Genomic DNA, 21,106 nt, shown 5'->3' with positions numbered 1-21,106 from the left:
CAAAGGCGGCAACTGTGGTGTTTCACCTCAGAGACACTTTTGGCTGGCTGGATGGTGCAGCTGAGCACCCAAACAAGTCCAGGCTTCTGGAAACTCAGGTTGCCTCAGGTGGGAAGGCTTCAGGCTAAGGTGAGGAGGAAAAGGAGACAGATTCTGCCCGAGGGTTATTGTCAAGAGTTTATTCCATGGTCACAGACGTCTGAATCTTAGGTAACAGCTCCAACAGAATCCTGACCGCATGGCCTGAGTGACTTTTTAAGCTCCCGGGGGAGGGGGAGGGAAGGGACAGGTGAGCCACCAACCAGGTGGGAGGGGCAGGGTCTCAGGGAACGATGACACCCAGACCGACCAATGACCTCTGGGCACAGGGGCATCTTTTGAACCTGACCAACCACACGATGGCCTTGCTGGAATGTTAAGACTGATTGACAGCCCAGCAGGGGGCTCAGGGGAAGGGGAAGGGGAAGAGAGATATTGCCACACCTGGGAAGGGGCTGGGAAGTTTAAAACAGGAAATTGCAACACACTGCAACACTCCCCACACATGAAATGTCTTGAGCCAAGAAACTCCTCCACTCTGTCACAATAGGGAATACTGGAGGTGAAATCCCAATTCTGGCCATGGGCACCTAGATAAGAAGGACAGTTCTTTTCCTTAGGAATGAAAGCCCCAGTTCTCAGTAAATTTCTGGTTTGATTGTTTGGATTCTGTTTGGTTTTGTTGTTGCTTTGTTTCCTTGTTGTGCCTGAAGTGTCCAGTCAGGAGCAGAGTGACTCTTTCCAAGGAACGTTGTGCTGCTGTCCCTTAATATTCAGTCTGGTTTTTGCTGCTCCCTTGCTGGGGATTTTTTCAGCGCTCTCAAGGCCTCGTTGGTAGCAGGGTGAAGGAGCCCTGGCCCAGGCTCTGGCCCTGGGGCACACAGGGACGCTGCCGGGGGGTCCCTGTCCCCCTGTCCCACCCCCAGGGCCCCAGCCCCCATCCCCGTGTCAGGCTCTGGGGTCGATCTCGTGGAACATCCTCTGGGGGAGGCTGCGGGGCCGGGGGCGGGGGGACCTGGGGGGACAGGGGACCCTGCTGTGCACGAGCAGGGTTGGACTGCTTTGGGGGGAGCTGTGAGGGGGGCCGGGGCAGAGTGACCTCCCCAGTGACCTCACACAGCCCCTGTGATGTCACACTGCCCCTGTGATGTCACACAGCCCCTGTGATGTCACACAGATACCTGTGATGTCACACAGATACTTGTGATGTCACACAGATACTTGTGATGTCACACAGCCCCCGTGATGTCACACAGCCCCTCTGATGTCACACTGCCCCTGTGATGTCACACTGCCCCTGTGATGTCACACAGATCCCAGTGATGTCACACAGCCCCTGTGATGTCACACTGCCCCTGTGATGTCCCAGAGCCAACTCTGAGACGCCACGCTATGATGTGATACAGCTGCTCTGTGATGTCACAGAAGTCTCTGTGATGTCAGAAAGTCACTCTGTGATTTCACAATCTCTACTGTGATGTCACAGCCTGCTCTATGATGTTACACAGCCACCCAGTGTTGTCACAGCCCACTCCCTGATGTCACAGAGCCACCTTCTATGATGGCAGGATCTGCTCTATGGCCTCACACCCTACTCTATGAGGTCCCAGTCAGCTCTGTGATGTAACAACCCCACTCAGTGATGTCACAAAACCCTCTCTGTGATGTCATACTGACACTCTGTAAGGTCACAGCACATACTTTGACCTCACTGCCACCTCTATGATGTCATGCAGCCATGCCATGATCTCACAGCCTGTTCTGTGATGTCACACAGTCCCCTCTATGACGCTGTAGCTGCTTAGTGACCTCACACAACAAACTCTGTGATGTCACAGCCCAATCTGTGACCTCACACAGCCCACTCTGTGCTGTCACACAGCCCCTTGCTGACATCCCAGCTGCTCTGTGCCTCTGTGAGACAGCCACAGAGGTGCTGCTGTGACACAGCCCCCTCTGGGACATCCCACAGCCCCTGCCAGTGCTGAGCCCCTGTGAGCTCTGTCTGTGCCCTGCTGGTGTCCCTGAGGGGCCCTGGCAGTGCCCCAGCCCTGCTGGGCTGTGCACAGGAGCTGCTCCTGGCCAGAGCTGTCTCTCTGCAGCGCTGCCCTTGCCAGGAGCTGCCTCTGGGCCAGGAGCCCAGCCCAGCTCAGCAGCACAGACACAGCGCAGGGACTTCAATGACCCTCTGGGACTTTGGTGCTCTTTGCATCAGACTCAGTCCCTCAGAGTGTGCTCAAAAAACCTTCTCAGGGACTCAAAAAGAGCGTGAAACACTGAAGTTTCTCATACTTTAAATAGATCCTTCTGAGGGACAGGACTGAGAAAATGTCCCCAGGTTCCAGGTAGAGCAGAACATTGGTGGCAGTGATGACAGCTGGGGACAAGCAAGGGAAAGGTGTCTCTGCTGCTGAGCAAACCTGTGCCTCTGTCCCTGCAGGCTGTCGGCATCCCCCGGCTGCCCCACCTGGCTGGGCCCTTTCTTTGCTGACAGCTCTGCCTCCTGCCTGCCCACACAGAGCCTTGGGCTACTCCAGGCTCCTGCTGGGGACGTGGTGCACCACAGCCCTGCCCTGACAGGGAAATTCCTTTCTCCTGGTGTTCAGTCTGGACCTTCCAAGCTGCACTTGGTGCTATTAGGTCTTCTTCAGGCTTATTCCTACTATGAAGAAAAGCTCCAGCCTCTCTGAAACCCTTCCATCCCTCCCAGGCTATTCCCTTTCAGTCCTCAGTCTCTACACCACTGACCACAGAGGCCGCAGACTCTCCCTGCTTGTTTTGTGATGAGGCCTCCAAACCCCATTCTGGGAGATTTTTGAGTCCTCTCCAAGGTCTGTGAAAAGGGAAAAATAGCATTCGAAGTTATTTTCTCCTAAATCCTACAGTGACAGAAAACGGGTCAGTATCTTTAAACTGAATGGAGACAAATTAACATTTGTTAGAAGGAGGAAATATTTTACAATTAAGAAAGTGGCAGGAAACTGCAGCTGATTTTCCAGAGAAGTGGATTCCCCATCCCAGGAATTGTCCAAGAGCGGGAGCTTTGTGCAGCCTGACCCAGTGAAACCCTCTCATCCCCAGTGACAGAATTCCTGCATTCTGGGTTCTCTGATGTGCTGGGTGCCCTCACAAGGCTTCTGGCCAGAATGTCTGCTGAGGGCAGCCAGGCTGCTACAGGGGCAGTGACCTCACAGCCATCACCATGGCAGCCCTGTGCCCTGGGCCTGACTCTCCCTTTTCCTCTGCCCCTGCCTTGGCTCTGCGGGCATGAAGAGTTTTGTCATTAATATCTTGTCCCTGAGGTGCTGGGGCCAATGACTTCCCAGTCAGGCTCCTGGAGCAGAAGTGGCTTTTCAGGGCCCAGCCAGGAATGAGCCCTAAGGCAGCAGCTCTGCAGTGATGGCCACCAGGCCGGGCTGCCAAGGGAGGCTTCTGGCCATGGCCTGCAAGCAGCTGCTGCTGCCAAGGTGCCTTTGGTGCCTCAAGCTCTCCCTGGCCCAGCTCCCAGCACGGCACTCTGCCCTTGTGCCCGAGCCCTTCCCTGTGCTGGGGCTGGCCTGGGGCTTTTCCTGCAGCGGGACCTGCCCTGCTCATGGCACAGGAAAGGCAGTTCCTGCTGGAGCAGGAGGCTCTGCCTGCAATGGGGTCCAGCAACTCCAGCAAGGTCCTGTTTGCAAAGCCCCCAGTGGGAAATGAAGGAGGGGAGTCACACTGTTTTGGGGGTGAATAATGCTGAAACCAGCCTGACTCCTCCATCCCAAAGTTCAACATCCTCAGAGGGAGCTGAAGCTGTGGCAGAGCTGGAACAATCCCCAGAGAAAGGAACAACCAAGTGACACCACTGAGAGCTTCTGCAGAGCTGCTGAGCTGGCTCAGCCTGGGCACATCTGACTGACAGGGCAGCACCTCAGATGAGAAAAGTCCCATCCCAAATTTTAATGGCAGCATCTCCTGACATTTTGCTGCTTGAGGGGTGTGGGGATTCCTCCCAGCGGTGGGGACACCCTCAAGGTCACTGCTCCAGGCTGAGCCAAAGGGAATTGCCCATGGTCATTGGTCTGGGGGAGTGACATCAATCTCTGCTTAATTACAGGTTTTGCTTAATACAGTTGCTATGAAATAATTTCCTAGTGCTCTGTATAATATATTTTACGTCTCTTACATCCTGCCATAATTATTTCTGATTAAGGCAATTTTGTCTAATCATTACCATCATAGAGAATACATATTTATATAAATATATCTGCCCATGACAGGAACCCCTGTGAGTGTCTGGGACATCCCAGCTCTTTGGCAGCCTGGGGACTCCTGGAATTTCACCGTGGAGCCCCCGTGAGTGCCTGTGACAGATCGGTGCCTTTGCAGCCCAAGAACCCCTGGGATGTCACCATGGAATGGCTGTGACTGCCTCTGACCACAGGGCTCTTTACCATCCCCAGAAAGCCCTGGGAGGTCTCCATGGGGCCCCTGTCTCTGCCTGTGACATTCCAGCTCTGGAACAGCCTGGAGACTCTTGGAAAGTCCCCAAGGAACCCCTCCGAGGGCCTGTGACAAATCTGATCCTTAGCAGGCAACCATCACCAGCCCCCTGTTGCTATGGTCAGTTTCCATGGCAACCATCCCCAGCCCCTATTGCTATAGTCAGTTTCCATGGCAACCATCACCAGCCCCTGTTGCTATGGTCAGTTTCCATGGCAACCATCACCAGCCCCCTGTTGCTATGGTCCGTTTCCATGGCAACCATCCCCAGCCCCCTGTTGCTATGGTCAGTCCCTCAGCAGCTCCAGGGAGACCCCATGCCAGGGGTGGTAGCCATGGACACCAGCTCAGGCCTGCAGTCAGAGCTGTTGCCATGGCAACCATTGGCGGCCCCATCCCAGGCTCATGGGATCCCAGAACCACAGAATTGGCCGAGCTGGGAGGGACCCATCAGGATCCTCCAGTCCAACTGCTGGCCCTGCACAGGACACCCCAACAATGCCAGCCTGGGCCTGGCAGCGCTGTCCAAATGCTGCTGCAGCTCAGAGAGCCCTGGAGCTGGGACCCTTCCCTGGGGAGCCTGGGCAGGGCCCCAGCAGCCTCTGGGCAAAAACCTTCTCCTGACATCCAACCTGAGCCTGCCCCGACTCAGCTGCAGCCGTTCCCTCCACTCCTGTCCCTGGGCACCAGAGGGAAGAGGTTCCCACAGCCCCAGGCAGGGACCCGCTCCCAAGGCTGTTGCCATGGCCCCCAGGGCTGGGACCAGCTGAGATGTTCGGTTTCCACGGGCTGAGGTTCAGGAATGGGATACCCCAATTTCCTGCCCCCGCTAAAACTGTGCTGCCCTCGCTGCCCTCCCGCCTCCCCTGGAAAGCACAAAAGGCAAAGATCCTTGGCTGGGATAAGAACAATTTATTAGGAACAGGAACAAGATAAGGGACAAACAGAACCGAAACAATATTGATAACAGAAGGGATAAATGAAACAGTTTACTGGGAAAACTAAAACACAACTCACTGGGTCTTCCTGGCCACAATTTCCCCTGTTTGGAAAGGACACCCTTCTTCTCAGGGAGAGAGAGAGAGAGAGAGTGTCCCTTTTCTGCACCTGGAAATTCTCTGAGGTGGGAGTGAATGTAATGACACAGGCATGGCAAGACCCTCATGTTTTTCAATGCCACATCATGACACTGGTAGGGGCAGGAAAAGGGACAGGTGTCTTCCCAGCATGGATCATGGGGAACATGGATCACCAGGGTTCTTCCCAATGTGGGTTCTCCCATGGGGGATGAAGCTGGAGTGGTACATAAAGCTGTTCCTGCATTTGTGGCATTTGCAGGGCTTCCCTTACTGGTGGCTCCGTTGGTGTCTGGTCAAGTGAGAGCTGGTGGTGAAGCTTTTCCCACACTGGGGACACTCGTAGGGCCTCTCCCCAGTGTGGATGTGCCGGTGGATGATGAGGGTGAAGTTGTGCTTGAAGCCCTTCCCGCACTCAGGGCAGCGGAAGGGCCTCTCATCTGTGTGAATCCGCTGATGCTGGAGGAGACTGGAGCTGGTCTGAAACCTCTTCCCACATGTGGCGCACTGGTAGGGCCTCTCCCCAGTGTGGATGCGCCGGTGCTTGATGAGGTTGGAGTTGTGCTTGAAGCCCTTCCCGCACTCAGGGCAGAGGAAGGGCCTCTCCTCAGTGTGAATCCGCTGGTGCTGGAGGAGATTGGAGCTGGTCTGAAACCTCTTCTGACACTGGGGACACTCATAGGACCTCTCCCCAGTGTGGATGCGTTGGTGGGTCACAAGGTTGGATCTGTAGTTGAAGCCCTTCCCACACTCCCCACACTCATAGGGCCATTCCCTGGTGTGGATCATCTGGTGGCTGATCAGGTGGGAGCTCCGCCTGAAGCTCTTCCCACACTGCAAGCACTTGTGGGGCTTCTGCCCATCTGGAAGCTGCCCATGGACCACCAGCTCTGAACTCTGGCTGAAGCTCTGTCCACCTTCCTGGCTCAGGGTGGCTCTTTCTTCTTCAGAGCACCCAGGGCTGGGTTTGGAGCCCCTCCTCATGGGGGATGTCTGAGGTTTTTCTTCCCTGTTGGATTCCTGTGCGCTAGAATCACTCAAAACGGCCTCTTTCACGAGGTTCTGCCATGCAGATTTTTCCTCCCTGATCTCCATCCACAGTTCCTTCCCTGGGGAAGGAAGGACAAGGACAGGATGGGATTTGCCTCCATGCCAGAGGGAAGGGGAAGGAGATTCCCCCAGTGCATCCCCAGCAGGACGGGGTTGGCAGCAGGGTTGTCCTGCAGCCAGGGGCTGTGCTGGGCTGGAAGATGGAGCAGGAGAGAGGGGGAAATAGGAACTGACTTCCTCCTCACCTATCTGGGTGTTCTGGGTCTCCTTCCTCTTCCTCACAGCCTCCTTCTCCATCCAATCAAGGTTTGGGAATGGGAAATCCTGTTCTGGGAAGAAAACAAAGGGTGCGCACATTGTCTTTTGTACTGGTTTGAAGGCAAACCTGGGGAGGGTCTAAACCAGAATTACAATTTAAAAGAAAACTAAGATCAAGGCAATGATACAGAAACACTGCCTTAAACTGACAGAGTCAGGATATAACCTGACACCCTGTTGGTCAGGGTGGTGGCAGCAGTCCCAGTAAATGGTGGCTGCAGTCCTGTTGGAGAGATGAGGGTGATTCTGTCAAAGCAGGGATCCTGTAGAAGGGTCTGGTCTTCCTGTGGAGGTCCAGTGGTGGTTATGGAGCTCTTGTCCTCTGGGAATCCAGTAGGCAAGCTGCTCCTGGTGTAGCAAAGTGTCAGCTTATATCCAGGTAGGAATGCTTGGATCCTCCCCCTGGGCGGAGCATCCCACAATGGGATGATGGAATTGTATCAGTCCTGCAGTGACACTCAATGGCCCATTCACAGGAGATATCTCCCCTGGAGGGCGTTATCAGGGGTGAGTCATGGAAGAGATAAAGAACAATGCCCCACCTGTTTATAGCAGTTGCTGAAGGTGGGGATTGAAAACATGCATTTGGTTACATCTTGCATGGCAACCTGAAACAGTGGGGTAATCCCTGCTCAGGGGGTGAACACCACCCCCCTTACCCAAACTGGCTCAGGTGTAAAACCCCCACCCTGGGAAGGGCACACACACACAGGGGACAATGTCACACTTACCCTGCCCCAGGGGAGGGCTCTTTTTCCTGTCATTCCCTTCCTGTCCCCCCTTTTCTATCCCATTTACTGTTCAATAAAATTCATTTTGGGTTTGGTCTCCTTATCACCTTAATTGGGGCAGAGGAATCTCTCTAACACTTTTCTTAACCAGACTCACCAGATTGTGAAATTCTTTTGGCACAGTGAGTTTAGGCACTGTTCTCTGACCCCAAGTGCCTTTGGCAACAGCATGGTTCCCTCCTCTGAGGAGGTTGTGGTTCTCTCTGGAGGAACTCTTTGAAACTGGGCTGCAGCTTCCTCTGAGCGAGTTATGGCAGAACCGATGATGTAAATCGCCTTTGTGGGCCCGGAGTGTAAAGAAAATATTTTGTTGTCCTTCTATTACAGTGACCTAAAGAAGGTCTTCAGTGTGAGAGAAGTGGACGAGAATCTTGGTTCATGATCAGAAGGCTGGATTTATTGATATATGATATATAATCCATTATAACTATTCTAAAAGGAATAAAGAGAAAAGTTGCAGAGGCTTGCTAAGCTAAGAATAGAAAGAAAAGAATGAATAACAAAGTTCTGTGTCCAGCAGAAAGCAAGGACCAACTCTCCCGTGAGTGGTCAGCAAATCCAAACACTCACAGAAGACCAATCACAGATGCTCCTGTTACATTCCACATCAGCAGATAATTATTGTTTGCATTTTTCTTCTGGGGCCCCAGCTTCCCAGAAAGGACAAATCCTAAAAGAGAGGATTTTATGAAAAAATGTCTGTGACATCCTTCCTTGAAATGTTTTTTAAAATCACAGGAGGAAAGGGAGCAAATGATACCAGCGAGACTGACAAGGTTCATTCACCTCATGGTGAGGAACTCAAGGCTGCTAAAAGTCCTACAAGAAGCTCAGCTCAAGTAGCTAAATTCCCAAATAACTCCTGAATTCCCAGGCTTGAGTGTTTTGCGAAATGTGAGAATCATTTTTCTCTTCATCCCTGTCACCTTTGTGACAGCTACAAAGAGTTTACTTTCTTTTTAATGATATCTGTATTGGGCTGAATTTACACTTTTATCAGAATGTGCTAGCAGCTGAGCTGGAGCTGTGCAGGAACCAGTGGAACTTGGAATTGCCACAAAATTGCTTGTACTGCCAGTTTATTAATATTTGGGATTTGTTTGCATTTTCATCACATCTGACTTGTGGGAAAATCAAATGTTCATCAAAGTGATTTATGCAGAGTCAAGTTTGATTTCTGCCAAATTCTTTTGTCCAGTGCCCAGGGGATGCTCGGGGGTCTCTGTGCCTCTCGCCCTGGGGGATGCTTGGCAGGGATTTGGGGGGGTTGCCCCTGTCCCTGTCACCCCAGGCCATTCCCCAGGGGATTGTCCCTGTCCCTGTCATCCCAGGCCATTGCCCAGGGAGTGTCCCTGTCCCTGTCACCCCAGGCCATTCCCCCGGGGGTCTCCATCATTTTCACCCAGGGAAAGCCTGGAGGGTCTCCCTCAGGTACTCAGGGCAGTCTCTGTCCCTCTCAGCCCAGGGGATGCTCGGGGGTCTCTGTCCCCTCACCCTGGGGGATGCTCAGGGGGTCTCCATCCCTCTGGCCTCAGGCAATGCCTGTGCAGGGCTGGGGACCAGGAGCTCTGTGTCCCTCTCACTGCTGAGGGTGCTCGGGGCTGGGGGGGCTCTCCCACCTTCTCACCCCTGGGGAGGCCGGGGGGGGTCTCTGTCCCTCTCAGCCCTGCTGTGACCCCACCCAAACATCATCGGGGTCACAGGGACAGAGACACCCCCAAACCCCCAGAAGGGCTGAACCTGGGATTTGGTTTGGGGCTTAGGGTTTAGGAAGGGGCTGGAATTGGGGCTGGTGTTGGATTTTGGGCTGAGATTTGGGTTAGAGCTGGGATTGGGGTTAAGGCTGGACATGGGATTGACTTTAGGGCTGGTGCTGGGATTGGGTCTGGGGCTAGAAAAGTCTGGCACTGGGATGAGATTAAATACTGAACTGTGAGTGTGTCTAAACATGGAGTGAGACTGAGACCAGGATCAGGGTCAGGTTTGGGACTGAGCTCAACCAGAGCAGGACAGGGAGGATGTCACTGCAGGATGTCCCTGGCATCATCCCAGCCCTCCTCAGGCACCTCCAAACATGAGGAGCAGCTGGGTGCCCCAAGATCCAGGTGCTCCCACGCTGCCCCTCAATACCAGGCGAGCATTCCCTGAGGGCAGCCCTGACTGTGACCCTTGGGGCTCTGGGATCAGCCCTCACATCCCTGTGGGAGCAGCAGCAGACAGGATGAGAGATTCTCTCGCCCCGTTTTTCCTGTGGAAGGGTGAAGTCCAGCTGCACTTTTCTTCTGGTGCCTCCTCCTCTCCTCAGCTGAGGATGTCAAACTCTCCAGGAGCAGGAAAATCCCCATTCCCTCTTTCCTTGTGGCTGCAGCCTGGAACATCCACCCAGAATGAAGGACTTTCTGACAGCCCTGCTGAATGACACTGGCAAGAGGTTTGTGAGAAGGGGAAGAAATTGTATTTTGATAGTAAATAAAAGGTGCAAAATTATTCCTTTCTGTTATATTCCTTTTCAGTCAGTTCTGGTCTGTTTTCAGAGCGCCACCTTCTCAGCTGATTGTGTTTGTGCCCTCCTTTCTCTCCTGCCTCTCTTTGTCTGCTCTGTTTCTCTCTCAGTGTCTCCCTTGACCCAGGGCAGCTCACACCAAAGACCGTGCCCGGATTTAATTCCCAATTCAGGAGCTACAACAAGCATGGGGGAAGTTATGAAGGCTCGCAGTGAAATGCCACTGTAAGATCTTGCTCCACTTGGCTTTTGGCTCCTTTTTGACAGCTTTGCCCTCAAGGGCAAGAACATCTTTTCATAGCTGAGAACTGGAATTCCAGACCCTGGCAGTGTGTGCCGTGGATTCCAGAGGGGCATTCCCGAGGCTCCCAGGGTGCTGCTCCTCCCAAGGAGCTTCTCTCCCAAGGGGAGAAGATCCAGCAGCTCTGTGGGCTCCCAGAGCACACAGCAAAGGTGGCTTTGATGGACATTTTCCAGGGACTGGGGTGGGAAGGGACCCTGTCCATGGATTACGACCCCGCGAGGGAGAGACGCCTCTGCCTCAGTGAAGGAGCGAATGAGAGCGTGGGAACGAAACCGACGATTATTGAGCGTGGACTGAACGGAACAAGAAATGGGGAGGAGAAAGGGAGAGAAAGAAATCCGGAAGAGGTCTGAAAGAGAGAAAGAAAAAGGAAACAGGTCTCAGACAACAGAAAGAAATGGGAAAAGGCTCCCGCCTGGACTCCGCAGCTCCCAGGAACACCCGCAGGGCGTAGCGCCTTTTACAATTCCAGCCAATCAGAGGACGCGGTAAACAATTTCCAGCCAACCAGAGCTTATCTCGCCGATGACTCACCGGTTGCCAGGCGGGCCCGCAGAGCCCAGCGGCCGCGGAGCGGAATTTGGGGCTCGGGCCGGGGGGACGGATCCGCCCCGGGGGGGCCCCCGAGCCCTCTGCCCAGCCCTGGGGCCGATCGGGGGCTCCCCCACCCAGCAGCCGGTGCTGCGGGGCCGCGGGGCAGAGCGGTGGGAAAGGGGAGTCGGGGCTGGCAGCGGAGGAAATGCGGGAGGAAGAGGAGGGAGAGCAGGAGCGGGAGCGGGAGCGGGAGAATCGCGGCGCTCGCAGCGCCCGCGCGCCGAGCCTGCAGCGCCCCCTGCCCCGGGAGCATCGCCCCCAGCCCCGAGCCGCAGGTGAGGGCGGAGGCCGAGCTCGCCCCGGCTCCAGCCAGGGGTCTCCGGGAGGATTTTTTGGAGAGTGTTCGGAGCCGGCAGATCCGGGACTCGAGCCCCGGGTATCTCCGGGCTCCCTAAGAGGAGCTTTTTCGGGGGGAGAGCAGCCGCGATCGCCCCTCGGAGGGTCCCGGGGGGGCCACGTGGGGATGGCCCGGTACCGACGGGGCGGGACATTGGTTTTGGGGATCCCCGTGAGAGCTGGGGCTGTGGAACGGGGGACCCCCGGGGCGGGGAGAGGGGAAGGGGCGATACCGGAGCTGGGGCACCCCCGGCAGCCCGGAGATGAGGCGGGGACGGGACCCCCTGACCCTGACAGGGGTGTCCTGGGGTGACTTCATGATGCTCGTACCCCCATCGGTCTGTTTAGCCCAGAAATGAGTTCTGCACCTTTAAGGCTGGTTCTGAGAGCGAAGGGGAGGAGGAAGAAGCAGCAGTTTGTTTTCAGAAACTGTACTCACTCCTCTACATTCCGGCTGCTGGATGGACAGAGAGCAGGACAGAGCTCTCCTTTGCTTTTAGTTAGTTTTTAGCTCGCTGAGGCAGAGAAGTTCCCTGGACTGTGGTTTTTCTTTTTCTTTGGAGCTGTTTAAATCTGCTCTGCGCTGAACACCCAGAACATCACTGGCAGCTGGCACCTGTGGCCCACCTGGCTGAGCCTGGGCCACAGCATTTCCAGTGCTGGAGGGACTGAAAAGAGACTGATAAGAGACTGATAAGAGACTGATAAGACACTGAGTGCTCGGAGCTACAACCCAAGCAGGAACTTTCAGAGTTTGTCATATATTTTGGAGCAGCAAGAGGTTTTATTGCTTAATATTGTTCAATTTTTGTGCTGGTAAATGCTTTGCCTGTAACATTACGGTTTTTTTCCACTTTTCTCTAAGGAAATATTTTCCCAAACTGGCTGAAGGTCGGACTGCTGAATCGGCATTCTAGAGGAAACTCCTTTTGGAGGGTTTCAACCGATTTTGCCCTAAACCAGGACAGGGTGGTAGAAAGAAGGGGGAACCCCAAGTGGCTGGATTGAGGGGAGGCTGGAGAGGGGGACCTTGGGACCCCAGAACCTCCCAGAATCCAAAAGCAGAACCCTGGAGAGGGGGGATCCCCAGGACCCATGGGATCCCCAGAAGCCCTGAGATGGAGGACCTACCATAACCCAAGAGGGATGAGACTGGAAATGGGAAACTCCTGGTGGCTTTTTTTGATTCACTCTTGAGTTTTGGACATCAGGTGACTTATAGAAATCGACGTGGGTGGGAGGAATCCCCAACCCAAGGCATTCACACCTTGTTTTTCCCCAAACCAGGATTTTCCCCAAACCTTCCCACCATAACATCCCCCCTGTCCCACTCTGGGTAAGATCAATCCCAAACCTGACCCTGATCCTGGTCTCAATCTCACTCCATGTTTAGACACACTTACAGTTCTGTATTTAATCTCATCCCAGTTTCAGACTCATCTATCCCAAGACCCAATCCCAGCCCCAGACCTAAAGCCAATCCCATGTCTAGCCTTTACCTCAATCCCAGCTCTAATCCAAATCTCAGCCCAAAATCCAACACCAGCCCCAATTCCAGCCCCTTCCAAAATCCTCAGCCCCAAACCAAATCCCAGGTTCAGCCCTTCTGGGGGTTTGGGGGTGTCTCTGTTCCTGTGACCCCGATGATGTTTGGGTGGGGTCACAGCAGGGCTGAGAGGGACAGAGATCCCCCCGGCCTCCCCAGGGGTGAGAAGGTGGGAGAGCCCCCCCAGCCCCGAGCACCCTCAGCGGTGAGAGGGACACAGAGCCCCTGGTCCCCAGCCCTGCACAGGCATTGCCTGAGGCCAGAGGGATGGAGACCCCCCGAGCATCCCCCAGGGTGAGGGGACAGAGACCCCCGAGCATCCCCTGGGCTGAGAGGGACAGAGACTGCCCCGAGCACCCCCTGGCACAGGGTATGAGAGGGAGGGAGACCCCCAGGCATTCTCTGGGGTGAGAATGATGGAGACCCCCTGGGGAATGGCCTGGGGTGACAGGGACGGGGAAACCCCCCCCAAACATCTCCCAGGGCAAGCGGAACAGAGGCTTCACAAGCATCCCCTGGGCACCAGACAAAGTAATGTTGTTTCTTGTCAGAAATCAAAATTGACCCTAGATAAAATGCCTTGAATTTACTCTTCCCACAAGTCCCTTGTGATGGAAAGGCAAATAAATCCCAAAATTTTATAAACTTACAATAGAAGCTGTTTTGTGGCAAATCCAAATTCCTTTGGTCCTGCACAGCTCCAGCTCAGCTGCTGGCACATTCTAAAAAAAGAAAAGTGGAAAATAGGCCCAATACGGATTATGAAAAGGAAGGGGAAGCTATGTATAGCTGTCACAAAGGTGACAGGGACAAAGAGAAAAATTATTCTAACATTTGGCAAAGTCCCCCAGCCTGTGAAACAGACCTCCCCTGGAGGGGGCCAAGTGTGACATTGTCCCCTGTGTGTGTGGCCTTTTCGGGGTGGGGGTTTTACACCTGAGCCAGTTTGGGTAAGGGGGGTGGTGTTCACCCCCTGAGCAGGGATTACCCCACTGTTTCAGGTTGCCATGCAAGATGTAACCAAATGCATGTTTTCAATCACCATCTTCATCAACTCTTATAAACAGGTGGGGCATTGTTCTTTATCTCTTCCATGACTCACCCCTGATAACGCCCTCCAGGGGAGATATCTCCTGTGAATGGGCCATTGAGTGTCACTGCAGGACTGATACAATTCCATCCGCCCATTGTGGGATGCTCCTCCCAGGGGGAGGATCCAAGCATTCCTACCTGGATATAAGCTGACACTTTGCTACACCAGGAGCAGCTTGCCTACTGGATTCCCAGAGGACAAGAGCTCCATAACCACCACTGGACCTCCACAGGAAGACCAGACCCTTCTACAGGATCCCTGCTTTGACAGAATCACCCTCATCTCTCCAACAGGACTACAGCCACCATTTAATGGGACTGCTGCCATCACCCTGACCAACAGGGTGTCAGATTATATCCTGACTCTGTCAGTTTAAGGCAGTGTTTCTGTATCATTGCCTTGATCCTTATTTTGTTACTGAATTGGAATTCTGGCTTAGACTCTTCCCCAGGTTTGCCTTTAAACCAGTACAAAGCTCATTGTGCTCATCCCTTGTTTTCTTCCCTTGTTTTAGGAATATCCCATTCCTAAAACTTGGCCAGATGGCGGAAGACACCTCAAGGAAGATGAGGATGCCCCAGGACACCCAGGCAGGTGAGGAGGAAGTCAGTGCCCCTTTCCCCCTCTCTCCTGCTCCATCTCCCAGCCCAGAAAATCCCCTCGCTGCAGGACAACCCTGCTGCCAACGCCATCCTACCAGGGGTGCACTGTGGGGATCTCCTTCCCCTCCCCTCTTGCATGGGGGGAAATCCCATCCTGTGCTTGTCCTTCCTCTACCAGAGAAGGAGCTGAGGATCAAGATCAGGGACAACAAATCCCCACAGCACAACCTCATGGAAGAGGCTGGTTTGAGTGGCTCCATGGGAAAAGAATCCAATGGGGAGGAAAAGCCCTGGAGATCCTCTATGAGGAGGAGGGGCTCCAAACCCAACCCAGGGTTCTCTGAGGAGGAAAGACCCACCCTGAGCCAGGAAGGTGGACAGAGCTTCAGCCAGAACTCGCAGCTGGTAGTCCATGGGCAGCTTCCAGATGGGCAGAAGCCCCACAAGTGCTTGCAGTGTGGGAAGAGCTTCAGGCAGAGCTCCCACCTGATCAGCCACCAGATGATCCACACCGGGGAATGGCCCTATGAGTGTGGGGAGTGTGGGAAGGGCTTCAGCTACAGATCCAACCTTGTGACCCACCTACGCATCCACACTGGGGAGGGGCCCTATGAGTTTCCCCAGTGTCAGAAGAGGTTTCAGACCAGCTCCAGTCTCCTCCAGCACCAGCGGATTCACACTGAGGAGAGGCCCTTCCTCTGCCCTGAGTGCGGGAAGGGCTTCAAGCACAACTTCACCCTCATCACCCACTGGCACATCCACACTGGGGAGAGGCCCTACGAGTGTCCCCAGAGTGGGAAAAGCTTCACCCAGATCTCTGTCTTAACCAGACACCAATGGAGGCACCTGTAAGGGAAGCTCTGCCAATGCCCCAGTGCAGGAGCGCTTTTGTGCATTGCCCCAACTTCATCCATAGTTGGAGGATCCATGTTGCGAAGAGCCCTGGTGATCCATTTTTCCTTCTGATCCATGCTAGGAAGATACCTGTCCCTTTTCCTGCCTCTGCCAATGACATGATGTGCGATGGAAGAACATGAGGGTCTGGCAATGACTGTGTCATTACATTCATTCCCACCTCAGGACATTGCCAGGGACAGGAAAGGGACACTCTCTCTCTCTCTCTGTCCCTGAGGAGAAGGGTGTCCTTTCCAGGCAGGAGGAAATACATGGCCAGGCTGACCGAGTAAGTTGTGTTTTAGTTTTCCCTGTCAACAGTTTTATTTATACACTCTGTTATCAATATTGTTTCTGTTCCATTCGTTCCTTATCTCATTGTTGTTCCCAATAAATTGTTCTTATCCCAGCCCGGGATCTTTGCCTTTTGTGCTTCCCATGGGAGGCGGGAGGGCAGCGAAGGCAGCACGGTTTTAGCGGGGACAGGAAATTGGGGAATCCCATTCCTGAACCTCAGCCCGTGGAAACCGAATATCCCAGCTGGTCCCAGCCCTGGGGGCCATGGCAACAGCCTTGGGAGCGGGTCCCTGGCTGGGTCTGTGGGAACCTCTTCCCTCTGGTGCCCAGGGACAGGAGTGGAGGGAACGGCTGCAGCTGAGTCGGGGCAGGCTCAGGTTGGATGTCAGGAGAAGGTTTTTGCCCAGAGGCTGCTGGGGCCCTGCCCAGGCTCCCCAGGGAAGGGTCCCAGCTCCAGGGCTCTCTGAGCTGCAGCAGCGTTTGGACAGCGCTGCCAGGCCCAGGCTGGCATTGTTGGGGTGTCCTGTGCAGGGCCAGCAGTTGGAGTGGAGGATCCTGATGGGTCCCTCCCAGCTCGGCCAATTCTGTGGTTCTGGGATCCCGTGAGCCTGGGAATGGGGCTGCCAATGGTTGCCATGGCAACGGGCTCTGGCTGCAGGCCTGAGCTGGTGTCCATGGCAACCACCCCTGGCATGGGGTCTCCATGGAGCTGCCATAGAAACTGACCATAGCAACAGGGGGATGGTGATGGTTGCCATGGAAACTGACCATAGCAACAGGGTCCTGGTGATGTTTGCCTGCTGAGAATCAAATTTGTCACAGGCCCTCAGAGGGGTTCCATGGGGACTTTCCCGGAGTCTCCAGGCTGTTCCAGAGCTGGAATGTCACAGGCACAGACAGGGGCTCCATGGAGACCTCCCAGGGCTTTCTGGGGATGGTAAAGAGCCCTGTGGTCAGAGGCAGTCACAGCCATTCCATGGTGACATCCCAGGGGACCTTGGACTGCCAAGGCACCGATCTGTCACAGGCACTCACGGGAGCTCCACGGTGACATCCCAGGAGTCCCCAGGCTGCCAAAGAGCCGGGATGTCCCAGATACTCACAGGGGTTCCTGTCATGGGCACAGTGGGAGCATCAGGCAAAAGCTTTATTTCTTTATTGGAGAAACTCCTGCTGAGACGTGAGGTGCAGAAAGTACACCCAACAGCCACCATGGATCCTCAAACCCTTGCAGGGCTCCTAGACTGCTAAAATTTCTTCTAAGAGAGGAGACTGGCAACAGCTGGATCCAATCCCAGCCCAAGAATTTGTCAAAGGTTTATGTGTAAAAGATTGGACAGCTGGAATTGAACTTTAACCCAATTTGTCGCACAGGATTAATGATGGAATACCAGATATATTTATATAAATACAGCTCTGATTGATTCTGATCATGATCGGACAGAAAGATTTTAACTCCAGTTATTTACTCCACAGTTCAGGAGCTTTATCAATTATTAGAATATAGTGCTCTAGGAAGCAATTTTGAAGTCAGCAGATTGGTCTATGACATCAGAGAGTTTGTTGTGGAAGTCACTGAGCAGCTACAGCATCATAGAGGGGATTCTGTGACATCACAGATCAGGCTGTGGCACCATGGCATGGCTGGATGACATCATAGAGCTGGCTGTGAGGTTCAAAGTATGTGCTGTGACATTAAAGAGTGCCAGTATGACATCACAGAAAAGGTCTCGTGGCATCACTGAGGGGTTTGTGATGTCACAAAGCTGTCTGTGACATCATAGTGTGAGGTAATAGAGCAGACTCTGCCATCATTGAGGGTGGCTCTGTGACATCAGAGAGTGGGCTGTGACATCACTAGGTGGCTGTGTAACATCATAGAGCAGGTTGCGACATCACAGAGACTTCTGTGACATCACAGAGCAGATGTAGCACATCATAGGGTGACATCTCATAGTTAGCTGTGTGAGATCACAGGGGCTGTGTGACAACCCAGAGTGGGCTGTGACATCAATGGTGGCTGTGTGACATTGCAAAACAGCTGTGTGGCATCATAGGGGCTGTGACATCACAGGGGCTGTGTGACATCACAGGAGGTAGTATGAGGTCACTGGGGAGGTCACTCTGCCCCAGCCCCCCTCACAGCTCCCCGCAGAGCAGTCCAACCCTGCTCGTGCACGGCAGGGTCCCCTGTCCCCCCAGGTCCCCCTGCCCCCGGCCCCGCAGCCTCCCCCAGAGGATGTTCCACGAGATCGACCCCAGAGCCTGACACGGGGATGGGGGGCTGGGGCCTTGGGGGTGGCACAGGGGGACAGGGACCCGCCGGCAGCGTCCCTGTGTGCCCCAGGGCCAGAGCCTGGGCCAGGGCTCCTTCACCCTGCTACCAACGAGGGCTTGAGAGTGCTGAAAAATCCCTGGCAAGGGAGTAGCAAAAACCAGATTTAATATTAAGGTGCAGCAGCACAAAGCTCCTCAGCAAGAGTCACTCTGCTCCTGACTGGACACTTGAGGCCCACCAAAGAAACAAAGCAGCAACAAAACCAAACAGAATCCAGGCAATCAAACAGAAATGAGCTGAGAACTGTCCCAGTGTGTGTGAGACACAAGGACAGTGAGGGCAAGGATAAAATGAATAAAGAAATAAAAGCTTGACAGCGGTCAAACTTAACAGGACTTCACTGATACCTTAACCTTAACTGATACCTTCAACTTCACAATTTAGGAAAAGAACAGAGCTTAACAGCATTTAACCTCACTTACAAACAATGACTTAAGGATTTAATAGTGGAATAACATTAAAAAATATTAAACTTAGCTTATAACATAGTAAACTTTGCAAAAGAAAAACCCCTCTTAATACCATTTAACTTAACTTATTTGTCATGATGTAACCTTACTTACAGGCCTGACTGACTCAGCTGTCCAAGGCACTCAAGCCCCTCAGAAAGCAGCATTTCTGCTACATTTCCCCAGCACAGGCACTCCTGTGTGCACACTGACACAAAGAGTCAGTGCAAGGCACCCGTAAGCAATTCCCCTGAGGGCAGGGAATGCTCCCTGTGGATCCTTTGGCATTACCCCAGCAAAGGGCAAAGGATTGAGCCTGGAGGAGTGTGGGGATCAGCCCAGGCTCCGTCGTTGTTCAGGATCCCCGAGTGCAGCAAACGGGAGAGTTCCCGGCTGGGAGAGGCCCCACTCAGAGGGAGTCGCTGGCCCAGGAGAGCTCCAAGGGCTCCTTTTGGAGCGCTGTTTGCAGGGCCCCAAGAGAGGGGCTGCAGTCCCAGCAATGGTTCATCCTGGCTGCACTTGGCATCAACAGCTTTCTTTGGCAGTGTGAAAACAGGGATGTTGTGCCACTGAAGGAACAAAAACAGTTCCCAGGGCTGCTCCTACAGAAGCCAGGAGCTGGTTGGGCAGCAGCAGTGGCTGGAGCAGACAGTGTTTGTGATGAGCTGCTCAGAGGAGCTGAGCCCAGGGGCTGTTGGCCAAGGGCGAGGCCCAAGGAGCATTTCTCAGCTGGCAGGGCGGCCTGAGAAAGGGAAGGGGTAATGCAGCAGCACAGGGCCCATGGAACCAAGGGACAACTGTGACACTGTGGGGCCTTGTGAGACCAAGGGACCATTGTGACACTGTGGGGCCTCATGGAATCATGGAGAGCACTGGGACATTGCTGGGCCTAATGAAACCAAGGGGATCATGCTGACTCTGTGTGGCTCCATGGAATGTAGGGATCATTCTGATACAGCAAGACCCCATGGAGCCAAAGGTCCATTGTGACATTGCAAGTCCTTATGTAATCATGGAGAGGCCATTTTGACACTTCACAGCCTCATGGAACCCAGGGGCCATTGTGATACTGTGGGGCACCATGGAGCCAAGAAGATCATTGTTACACTGAGGGGACTCATGGAATCATGGAGATCATTGTGACACTATGAGGATCCATGGAATAAGCAAAGCATTGTGACACTGTGAGGCCTCATGGAACCAGTGAGACCATTGTGACCCTGGGGGTCACCACAGAATCAAGAGGACTATTTTGATACTATGGGGCCTGGTGAAACCAAGAGGCCTTTGTGACACTGCAGGGCTGTAAGGAGCCAAAGGTCTATTGTGACATTGCAGGGCCTTCTGTCATCCATGGACCATTGTGAGACTGTGGAGCCAAAATGAGACCATTGTGACACTGCAAACCTCCAGGGTCTAAAGGTCCATTGTGACATTGCAGGGCTCATGGAACAGAGGAGTCCTGTGACATTGTGGGGCCTGGGGAACCATGGAGACCATTGTGACACTGCAAGGCCTCTTGGAATCAGTGGGACCATTGTGAAACCTGGGAGCCACTGTGACACTGTGGGATCCCATCGAACAAGGGGTCCATTGTGACATTTCAGGTCTTCTTGTAATCAAGGAGCCATTGTGGCAGTGTGGAGCCCCACAGAACCAAGGCACCATTGTGACACTTCAGGGCCCCATAAAAACAAAGGAATACAGTACAGGTCTGGCTGGTTTGACCTCCCAAGAGGTCAGGCTGACCTTGGCATGTTGAGGGTCTCATCCACTATTGAAACAGTGGTGCTCCGTGCCTTCCTTCCTATGGAAAAGATCTGACATTCTGCTCCAGGTATGGCCAGAATTGCAGTCCCACCTCCAAATTTCCTTATATCCAGGGATTGTTCCCATAGGAATATTGCCAGGACAAGTCTGGCTGGCAGTGGTTTCATGAGGGTCATCTCTCATCTGTTCCCAAAACACTTGGCAAGATTCTGTGCTTTCTTTCCTATGGAAAAGAGCTGTCCTTCTTGGCCAGGTGCCTATGGCCAGAATTGGGATTTCACCTCCAACATTCCCTGTTGTGACAGAATGGAGGAGATTGTTGGCTCAAAACATTTCATGTGTGGGGGAGGAAGGGGCAGGTCCAGCCTTGCCCTGCCCTGGAGCCCCAGCCCTGCCCTGCCCTGGAACCCCAATCCCCCCAGAGCCTCTATCCCAGCCCAGCAGTGGCTGCCAGTCCCTGGCACAGCACAGGCAATGCTCCACAGCCACCTCCGCAGCCCCCAGCCCAGCTCCTGAGGGACCAAATGAGCCCAAGGCCCACCTGGGGGAAGGGTCCAGCAAGACCAAGGGGTATTTAAGGCTGACCACAAGGCAAGCACACATCTTGACCCTACCTCCTCTTGGAAT

Source organism: Melozone crissalis, unplaced genomic scaffold (genome assembly GCF_028551555.1).
Source record: "Melozone crissalis strain CALT ecotype California unplaced genomic scaffold, PUWL_Pcris_2 ptg000046l_1, whole genome shotgun sequence".
NCBI lineage: Eukaryota > Metazoa > Chordata > Aves > Passeriformes > Passerellidae > Melozone > Melozone crissalis.
Note: the sequence above shows the minus strand (reverse complement) of the source record.